An 11,324-nucleotide genomic window follows, 5' to 3' on the forward strand; every position below is an offset into this window, starting at 1 on the left:
AGTGAATAGTCTTGGGAAGGTCTCAGTTCAAACTCAGTCCAAACCTCAGACACTTATTAGCTGTCTAATTCTAGGCAAATCACTTAACCTCTATCTACATCAGTTTCCTGAACTGTAAAATGGGGATCATAAGAGCAACCAAGGGCTGTTGCATGGATCAAATGAGATGTATCTGTGATAGCCTAGTGCCTGGCACATGGTAGACATTATATAAATGCTTGCTCCCTTCTTCTCCAGTGTGAGCAAAGTAGATTTTTATTCTATAGACTTGGTAAATTTTCATTCTTGTTTTCAAAGACTTATGAGAGTTTGAGCTGGATATAATCTGCCAGGAATTACAAAGCTGAAATATTCCAAGTTCAAGAAGCTATTGGATTATGAGTAAAACATAAACCTTTTACTATGGGGCAGTTAAGTGGTGCAGTGGCTTGAGTGCCAGGCCTGGAGTCAGAAAGATTCCTCTTCCTGAGTTTAAATCCAGCCTCACATACTTACTATGTGACCCTTGGCATATCACTTAGCCTTGCATGACTCAGTTTCCTCATCTGTAAAATGAGTTGGAGAAGGAAATGGCAAACCACTCCAGCATCTTTGCCAAGAAAACCCCAAATGGAGTCACAAACAATTAGGACTGAATAACAACAAATTGATCCCTCAAACTTCCCACACGGCCTTCTCTCTCCACTAAGCTGAGGCCTTCACCTCACACTTTGCTGCAAAAACAGGCACCATTCATCCTGAACTCCCTCTTCTTCTTCCTTCTACATCTCAACACCTTTCGACATCATCTCCCACACTCTCCCCTCCTTTGCTCCAGTCTCTGACAGTGAACTGGCCTTTCTCCTCACCAAAGCCAACCCATCTATCTTGATTCCATCTCTTCCTAGCTTCTCCAGCAGAATTGCCCCCTCCATTATCCCTCTCCTCTTTAATCTTCAATCAATGTGTCTTCCCTGATGCTTTCAAATGTATTCAAGTCTCCCCCATCTTTAAAAAAACACATTTCCCTGCACTATAGCATGCCGTCAAGCTATTTCCCCAATATTTCCTGCCTCCCTTTCACAAATTCCTTTTTTTTAAAAAAGGGGGGAGGCTATCTATATTTGTCTCTATATCCTCTCCTCTTACTTACTCCTCAATCCTTTGCAATCTGGCTTCCAACCTCATTACCCAATTGAAACTACTCACTTCAAATTACCAATGATCTCTTAATTGTCAACTCTTTTTTCACTCCTAAACCTTCTTGACCCTTCCATAGTGGTTGAGGCTGTGGACTACTGTCTCCTCACTCTCTCTCCTCTGGGTTTTTTTTTGACACTGTTCTCTCTCCAGGTTCTGCTCCTACTTCTCTGGCCACTGCTTCTCTGTATTTTTTTTTCCCGGCTCATCATTCATATCATGCCCTTGAACTGTTGTTCACTTATCCTCAAGAGGCTATCCTGTCCTCTTTACTCTTTCTTTGTAATCTCTCATGACCTCATAAATTCCCATGGATTTAATTATCCTCTCTACACAGATAACTGCCAGAACTATATAGCCAATACCTTTTGTGAACTCCAGTCTTGCACCATCAGCTGTCTACTGGACATTAGAAACTGGATGTCACATAGATATCTCAAGCTCCACATAACCAAAACAGAACTAACTCATTATCCTTCTTGCCAAATCCACCCCTTTTCTGAACTTCCCTATTTCTGTTAAGAGTTATCACCATCCTTCCAGTTGCCCAGATTTGCAAACTGTAAATTATCTTTCATTCCCCAATTTCCCTCACCCTACATATTCAAAAAGTTGTTAAGTCTTGTATTTTATACCTCTACTACATTCTGAAAATAAATTCCTTCTCACTGGTCACTCCACCACTCCATTAGTTCAGGCCCTGATTATTTGCAAAAGGCAGGAGAACAATGGAAAAGGTTGGCTGCCAAGGGAAGCGTCTGAGGGAAGCCCCCAGAGAAAGGGCTAGAACTGAGTACCTAGTAGTATGGGCAAAGGATGAGTCCATAGCCTTGCCAGCCACCTTGTTATAAGACCCTCTGGACCACCAGAATTTACACGTGCCCTTGTGCTGCACCCTCCAGACCACTGCACCTTTCCATCCTCCCTGCAGCTAAACTACCCTATCTATACCTGTCCTCTCCTCCTTTCTGATGGAAGCTACTTGAGAACAAGGTAGTTTTCCATTTGTATACTTAGCCTAGTTCTTGGCATGTAGTAAGCACTTAATAAATGTTTATTCATTCATTCATTCATTCATTCATTCATTCATTCATTCATTCATTCATTCATTCATTCATTCTTGTCTGGACGATCACAGTAGTTTTCTGATTGGCTTTCCTGGCTCAAGTCTCTCCTTACTCCAATCCATCCTCCATATAGTTGCCACAATGACTTTGCTTCAGCACAGATCTGACCATGCCACTCTTCCTCTCCCTCCCCCCACACTGCTCAGTAAACTTCAGTCGTCTCCTGTCTGTAGGATAAAATATAAGCACCACTATTTGTCCTTTAAAGACCTTCACGACCTGGCTTCAACTTACCTTTCCAGCCTCATAATACAGTACTCCTCTTCCTGCCCTTTTTGCAGTTCCTCACACATCATACTCTATCTCCCACTTCTGTTCCTTTGTACTGGCTGTCCTCCATGCCTGAAATACATTCCCTTCCCACCACAGCCTCCTGGAATCACTTGTTTCCTTTAAAGCTTATCTCAAGCACCACCTTCTACATGAGGACTTTACTGCTCACTCTCTCCCAGCTCCTAGTATCCTCCCTCTCAAAACTACCTTGTATTTATTTTGCATATATTAAGTATTCGTGTATATGTATACACATATACATAACATTACATATTTACATATACACATGCATTTACAAATATACTTACAAATGTCTGCATACATATGTTGCATATAGTAAGTATATATGTGTGTGTATACACATACACATACACACATATGTTGTCTCCCCCAAAACAATGTAAACTCCTTTACAATACATAAACTCCCTGACATTTTTATCTTTGATTCCCTAGCACACAGCACAGTGCCCAGCACAGAGTGAGCACTTACTAAGTCCTTGTTCATTGATTATGGAAGTATGTATCTCTGAGAGTAGTATCACTAGTGGCACTGAGATTTTTTTTAATATCACACAATGATTTGTAACCATAATACAAAACTGAAGACGATCATCTCAAAAGCATCCCAAGGATTCAATAAAACCCAAAATGAGGTTATTTTCTGTTTTCTGTGTGAAAAGGCTGTGGGAAGAGTTTCAGAAGAAGCGAGATGGACTTGAGCTGAATACAAAGGAAATTGTGAACTTGATTTGGAGGTTTATGAAGAAAGTCAGAAGTTGGGTTAGGAGACATGTTTGGAGAAATTGGAGAGAAAATTTGAAAGGACACAGTCTCCAGATCCAGATTCTATTTCTGGCTCCTGTGAGAGAAGATTGCCGGAGGAGTCAAGTGAGAGAGCATGCATCTGAAAATTAGGATTCAAGGAAAAAGAAAATGAGAAGGCAGTTGGCAAGGCATGGCAAACGACAAAAGGCAAATAAATTGGTAAAGTAAATTGCTAAGCAAAACCAACTATTGAAACAAATAAGAATGTCACGAGTCCTTAAAAAGGAAGTAAGGCGCTGGCCATAAGTTGTTGAGATTGCTCCTTTAATAAAGGAAAAGAAGTTGAAGGGAGTTGCCAAGTTGTTAAGAGGTAATTAAAGATTATAAAAGTCTTACCCTAGGTGGTGAGGTGCTGTTGATATCTGGAAGCAGTTTAAAAATCAGCAGAGAATCTCAACAGTATGGAGAGGATGAATTTTGTATTCAGTATGAGATGTTTTTATTTCTGTGACAGTCAAGGGACTAATATTTATATTCCAAATCAAGGCTAGGATACCTCCTGGAGAAGGTATTCCTTAACCTCTCCACATTCCAGATTATTAGAGAAAGTATAGCTGTCTTTAATAAAAGTGGCAGAGAGAAATTTACTTTTGTTAGGATTAAAGAGAAAGGAAGAATTTCAGACAGAGAAGAAAAAAGACGAGCTAAAAACTTCACATTTGAGGTTCTTCCTAAAGAAGAGGGAGCTTGAGGCTGTAAAGAAGTAATTACCCTTGGCAAGTCACTTAACTCCATTTCCTAGCCAAAAAAAAAAAGAACTTCAAGGGTCAAAGGAAGAAAAGAAGGGTAATGGTACTTGGTGAATCTCTACTCAGAGGTACTGAGGTATCTATATGTTGACTGGTAACAGTGATAGAAAGGTCTCTTGTCTTCACAGGGCATGCATCCAAGACACAACAGAGAACCTAACAAAACTTGTCAAAATAGATGACTACTACCCACTCCTGACAATTCATGTGGGTGCAAATGATATTGCCAAAGGGGACCTAGAAAGCATTATGAAATATTACAAAGTCTTGGGCAAGAAACTGAAGGTTGTACTATGGTGGTAGTTTCATCATTGCTGCCCACTGACAGCAAGGGATACAGAGGAGAAAAACTGCTTTAGGAAGTGAATATCTGGCTAAGAAGGTTGTGTATAAGGATGGAATTAATCTGTGCTGGGCACTATGGTATATGCTGGAGAGTCAAAGATAAAAATGTCAAGGAGTTTACTTACGTCAAGGAGTTTACACTCTTTCAGGGGAGACAACATGTGTGTGTATATGTATACAAATATATATACTTAATACATGCAACATATGTATGCAGGTATATATGTAAATGTATGTGTATATGTAAATATGTATATATTCAGGACTATGGCTTAAAAGGATACAAGCAGTTTTCAAAAGAACTGCAAACTATAAATGACCATATGAAAGCATACTCTAAATCACTAATAGTAAGGGAAATAAAAATTAAAACAGCTTTGATGTCCCACTTTACACCATGGAGACTGCAACTTTATTTAGATGACAAAGATGGCAAAGGATGGAAATATTCAATGTTGGATGGGCTATAAGATAGACATTAATGTACTGTTGGTAGAGCTGTGGAATAGCACAACTTTTCTTTTATCAATTTGGATATTTATGCAATTTATGTAAGAAATCTGACTAAAATGTACATACTCCTTTGACCCAGTAATCCAAGTCAAAGTCAGAAGCAAAAGTTAAATATATACCACAATATTCACAGAAGCATTCTTTGTGGTAGCAAAGAACTTTATTCTCTCAATAAAGCCTATCAATTGGGTAATGGCTAAAAAAATTGATCTATGAATATAATGGAATAGTATTGTGCAGTAAAAAAAAAACTATGACAAGTTCCAAGAAACATGGGAAGATTAATATGAAGTAGTACAAAGCAAAATTAGACAAACCAAGAGAACAATACACATGACTATAATAATGTAAATGAGAAAAGATCACTAAAAAGAAGTCAAACTCTCAGTGAGGTCCTACAGAACAGATAAAGAAACACACCTTCCTTCTCATTGCAGAGACTACTAGTACAAAATATTGTATGCATTGTCAGATGAAGTTATTGTATCAGATGCTTTTTGCTTAATTGTTTTTCTTTGTCACAAAGGAAGGTGCAATTCAGGTGAGGTAAGATAGGGGTTTGAAATGATGGTGATGCACGATGTGCTCTAGACTAGACAGACACACAGAAAGGCAAGAAAGGGAAGCAGCTGTGAAGAGGAAACCTGAAATCCAGCAGAGTTGCTACACCCAAAGGGAGTTAGATGTGAATGATAGGAAGAGATTAAAGACTTCCAGGCCCTACAGTACCCTGAGTTGTGAACTGACTTTGCTACATGTGTATCCTACATTGTGATTCACTACCATTATATTCTAAGCTTGAGCTAACTGTTCCCATGCATACCATGTATTTGTAGGAAAGTATGTTCCAGGTTTATGAAGGTTTATGAAATTTTAGAAATATTGTTTTTACATCTTGGTAAATGCCTTTTCTAAGAGTGAATTATGCTTACTGTCTGATAGTTAATGGGATGCACACCCTGCATGGGCTTATGAATTATGATATTAGGAATAGAAACCCATAAGGTAGCTCTAGCGCCCCTTCCTCTCCCAATGGATCTAACCAATGAGTTCAAGTGCATGTTGGTGGAGTAACCTGGAGGACTACTGTATATTTTTGTTTTTGTAGAACACATCATGTCTTACTAAACTCACTTCCTTTTTTGACAGGGTTACTAAACTGGTCAATCAGGAGAAAGTTGCAAATATAGTTTACCTAAATTTTAGCAAATCATTTGTTAAAGTATCTGATGTGGAAAAGATGGAGAACTGTGAGCTAATGATAAAACAATTAGATCAATTCAACTGATCTGATGGTTGGACTCAAAAAGTAACCATTAATGATTCATTGTCAACTTGGCAGGAGGTCAACAAAGGAGTTCCCCAAGGATCTGTGCTTGGCTTTGTGCTATTTAATATTTTTTTTTATCAGTGACTTGGATAAAGGCATGAATAAATTCTTGTCATATTTGTAGGTGACACAAAGCTGGGAGGGATAGGTAACATACTGAAAGACAGAGTCAGTAATTTAAAAGGTACTGATAGATGAGCATTAGACTGAGCCTGAGAAAGAAATTCAATGGCAATAAATGTAAAGCGTTATACTTAGGCTCAAAAAGTCAATTTCATATGTAATTGTTGGATAAGCATTGTTGGACAGGATCTTATATTAAAAAAAATCGGGGGGAGGCAGAGTTTTAGAGGGCTGAAAGCTTAAAATAATTCAGTCATGTCATATGGTAGCCAAAAAAGCTAATGTGATCTCTAGCTGCATCAAGAAAGGCCTAGTTTCTAGGAATAAGGAGAGAATAGTCCCTCTGTACTTTGCCCTGGTCAGGCCACATTTAGGGTCTTGTACTCAGTTCTGGGTACCACAATTTAGGAAGAACATTGATAAGTTAGCATCTACAGGAGAGCAAACAGAATGGTAAGAACTTGGAGCCTCTGTCACATAAAAATAAGTCAAAAGAACTAGAAATATTTATCCTAAAGAAGAGACGACTGAGAGGGTGACATAAGAGTTATATTCAAGTACTTGAAGGGCTCTCACAAAGGGAATTAGACTCATGTTTGTCCCCAGAGGACAGAACCAGGAGTAATTCGTAGAAATTGCAAAAAGGTAAATTGAGGCTCTGACATTAGCCACCTTTTTTTCCCCCTTTTTTAGTATTAATAAGAGTATAAAAGGGCAGCTAAGTGGTACAGTGGATGCAGTGTCAACCCTGGATTTAGGAAGACCTGAATTCAAATCTAAACTCAGGTACTTATTAATTGCATGACCCTGGGAAAGTCACTTATCCCTGTTTGCCTCAGTTTCCTCATCTGTAAAATGAGCTGGAGATGGAAATGGCAAGCCACTCCAAGATCTTTGCTAAGTAAACCCCAAACAGGGTCACGAAAAGTCAGATGTGACTGAAGCGAGTGAACAAGAGTATGATTTTTTTTTCTAAGCCTTTACATCTTCCTTTCCTTCATAAACTTTGTGAAGTAATCCCTGAAAGTTCCAACAGCTGTTTTATCTCTAGGACCAATGAATCTCCTCTACATATACTTGATCTAATCCAGCTGCATGTCCTGTCTTTGTTGTCTTTACTGCCATTTTATTTGCTCTGTAAATTCATCTGGGATAGTGATGCTAGAGTTACTAATAGGGGACAGGTAGTCTTTCACAAATAATATTTCACAACAAGCCACATCTTTGCCATCATACATTTCACTTAAAGATGTAGATAATATAAGATCCCACTTTACTGTTTGTTAATTACACACACACACACACACACACACACACACACAAAAGGCACTTGATTCAACGGAGCAAAATGTCCACCTTAAAGATACTGTCACAAGACGAATCCAATACACACATCAAAATAATGAAAAGTTCCTTGAAAAGTCTAACAAACTTGTTTGAGGGATCCCCTGAGCAATAAAAGGAGGGGGACTCAGTGGAGGAGGCACCTCAAGGAGCCCTTCTCCAAACTTCCTACCAATGCCCTCTTGCGCCTTCCTTCTCCTAGCTGGACAATTACACCCCCATTCCTGCTCCTTTATGAGGGAATTCAGATCCCCAGCTCCACTTCAATTCTCAAACTCACTCTCAACTTTAAAGTAGTTGTGAATTGGTACCTCCAGCCCTACCACCGTACAGACATGGTCACTCACAGCACTTGGAGAAAAAGGAAATCATCACCCACAATCCTTCTGGCAAGATGACCCTGCCTCTGCATCTTCTGTCCACCAGGCCTCATAATCATCCTACCACCACATCATCTAGACCCCAAGCATTTTCATCTGAATTGCTAACGGACCACATGGACCTCTGAGACTTGCCATGCTGTGGCAACATACGACTCACCAGGCCTTCCTATCCACTCTGCATCTGAGCCTTCCTTTCTGTGTTACCTCTCTCAATTAGAATTCCTTAAGGTATAGTCTTTCTCACTCTTATTTGTATCTCCTTCACTTAGCTGTGGCTGGCACACATTAAGAGCTAAATAATTATTGGGTTTTTAAAAATTCATTCATTAATTCACTTAGGAATGCTTACCATGGGTCTTTACCACTGTCACGGAGAAGATCCAGGGTACAAATTGAAGAGGGATTCCTTACGCATTGTAAGATTTTTCAAATGATTCTGTTTGCAGATGACACTGAGTTTCCTACATCAAATTGCAAAATATTAGAACTTCTTGAACAATATCCATGGCCATTCATAAGATTTTGGCCTAATTTCCACACAGGAAAAAGTAAGTGGATGAAGAATACCTATTGCTTATATTGTGATTGCAATTGGTTCTTCATTCTGTTAAAGAGACTACCTACACAGCTCGTCCATCTGTGTGCCCTCTGTCCAAAGAGACTAACGATCTCTTAATTGTCTCTTCTCCATTCACATCCTTCTTTGACTTCTCTGACACGATCAACACCCTCTTCTCCTTGATACTTTCTTCTTCCTAGGTTTTTGTGACCCTGCTCTCTCCTGGCTCTCCTCCCACTTGTCTGACTCTTCCATCTCAGTCTCCTTTGCTCGCTCTCCATCAAGGTCATACTCATTAACTGTGGGTATTCCCAAAGTTTCAGTCTGGGGCCCTCTTTTCTTTTACCTCTATACTATTTCACTTGGTGATCTCATCAGTCCTATGGACTCAGCCATTATCTCTCCACCACCATCCCCCAGTCATCTGTGCTTACAATCTATTTGCTATTCTTGATGCCTCACTCTCTCTAACCCCATAGCCAATCAGTTATCAAGTCCTGTCATTTCTACTTTAATGACATTTCTTGTATATGCTCCCTTCTCTCTGACGCTGCAATAACCCTGGTGCTGGACTTCATTACCTCACTGTACTACAGTAATCTGCTGGTTGGTCTCCCAACCTCAAGTCAATTCCCATTCCAGTCCATTCTCCATTCACCGATCAAACTGATCTTACTAAAGCACAAGTCTGACCATGTCTATCAGCCTGTTTGATCAACTACAGGCTCCCGATTGCCTCCAGGATCAAATATAAAAATCTTGGTGGACTTATAAAGCCCTCTATAGCTTTAGTGTAGGCCCTCATCATCTCATACTTGGACTACTATAATAACCTGCTGATGGGTCTGCCTGCCTCAGGTCTCTCCCTACTCCAATCCATCTTCCCGTGATTTTCCTAAAGCACAGTTTCAACCACATCACTCTCTTCCTCTCCCCACCCCAGACAAACTCCAGGGACTCCCTATCATCTCTAGGATCAAATTGAACTTAGGAGTGCAAAGCCCTTCATAATCTAGCCCCCTCCTACCTTTACAGTTGTCATATTCCTTACTTCTCTCCCCTCACTCTGCCATCCAGTAATCCCACATGACAATCCATCTCCTGACTCAAAGTATTTTTTCTGGCTGTCCCCCATGTCTGGAACTCACTTCTCTCTTCCTCCTAGCTTTCCTGGCTTCCTCTGAACCTCAGCTAAAGTCCCACCTTCTTCAGGAAGCCTTTCCCAAGCCCCTGTAATGATGGTACCTTTTATTGATTATCTCCAATTTGTCTTCTATAAATCTTATATGTACATAGTTGTTTGCACATTGTCTTCTCCATGAGCAGGGACTCTGGCCTTTCTTTGAATTCTCAGCTCTTAGCACAATGTCTGGCACAAAGTAGGTGCTTAATAAGTGCTAGTTGACTGACTAAATGACTTAAACATTCAGCATTCCAGGCAACTCCTTAAAGCCATAAGTTACAGTTGAGTTGCTGATCAGCACTGGTGAAGGAGCTTCCACACTGGGAGCTCCCATCACCAATGAAATCAGAGGTCTGGACCAAATATCCCAGTCTACCATTCCATGTGAGTTTCTCCATGCTATGTGAATCTGCAGGCAGAGAGGCTGGTCCTCCCAGTCTGTGATCCTGGACTTTCCCTTCCTATAGCCAAGTGGAGAAGCTTCTGAGAGACTGGGGACCCTGATAAGGAAAGATAGCCTCGGGATTTATCCTTTCCATCTCCCTCCTCCCATCATCACCATAAGCATTACCACTGCAGCACAAATAAGCTGGAACAAAAGAAGAGCTGGGACCAGTCCTGGAGATCTGCGGCAGTCAGAATCTGAAGGTAGGAATAAATGAATTGTAACACAGTTCCAACTGGAGATAAGCAATACTGGCCAGGCACACCATCACACTCCTCAGTGTGATATCTGTGCTAATGTCCACCTAGCACTTCCCTCTCTCTATAACCCCATTTCCCCAAGATGAGCTAATCTTAGTTTCAAATCTATAATCCCTTCCAACCCTTCTTCCCATGTCCCAATCATTCAGAGGATGGAGAAGAGGACCAAAGGAATCCATAGCTCATTTACATTTACTATACCATGTTCCAATAAATCATATGTCTATTGAAATATAAATCGTCTAAGTCTTGAAAGTAGGGTCAGTACTGGGAGGTTTCTCTAAAGTGGGGTAGGGGCTCAGAATGGAACAGAGGTGATAAATGTGCCTATTTTTGTAATTCTTGAGTATATTCCAGGGTATGCTCCTAGATCTATATTAAACTCTGAGATGGCTACAGAAACCCTAAGGATGCAGGAGAGATCAAGACAATGGGAGGGGGAAGCAGTCTAGTGCCTAAGTGTTCTCAAGCAAAAGCACCCTCTATCTAAGAAAACGGAAGCATCTGCACTGAATGCTCTCTGATGTAGTCTCTGGCCTGGTGGCCTAACCATAGCACCACCTAGTGGCCAAAATATACTAAACTTTCTAGCTGGTTAATTAAAAAGAAATTAGCCTTTACTAATTTTTAATTATAAGGATGACACACCCTCATTCGATCCATATGTCAAGTGGTCACATGCCT

The sequence above is a fragment of the Phascolarctos cinereus genome, unplaced genomic scaffold (assembly GCF_003287225.1).
Source record: "Phascolarctos cinereus isolate Bilbo 61053 unplaced genomic scaffold, phaCin_HiC Scaffold_4;HRSCAF=312, whole genome shotgun sequence".
Classification (NCBI taxonomy): Eukaryota; Metazoa; Chordata; class Mammalia; order Diprotodontia; family Phascolarctidae; genus Phascolarctos; species Phascolarctos cinereus.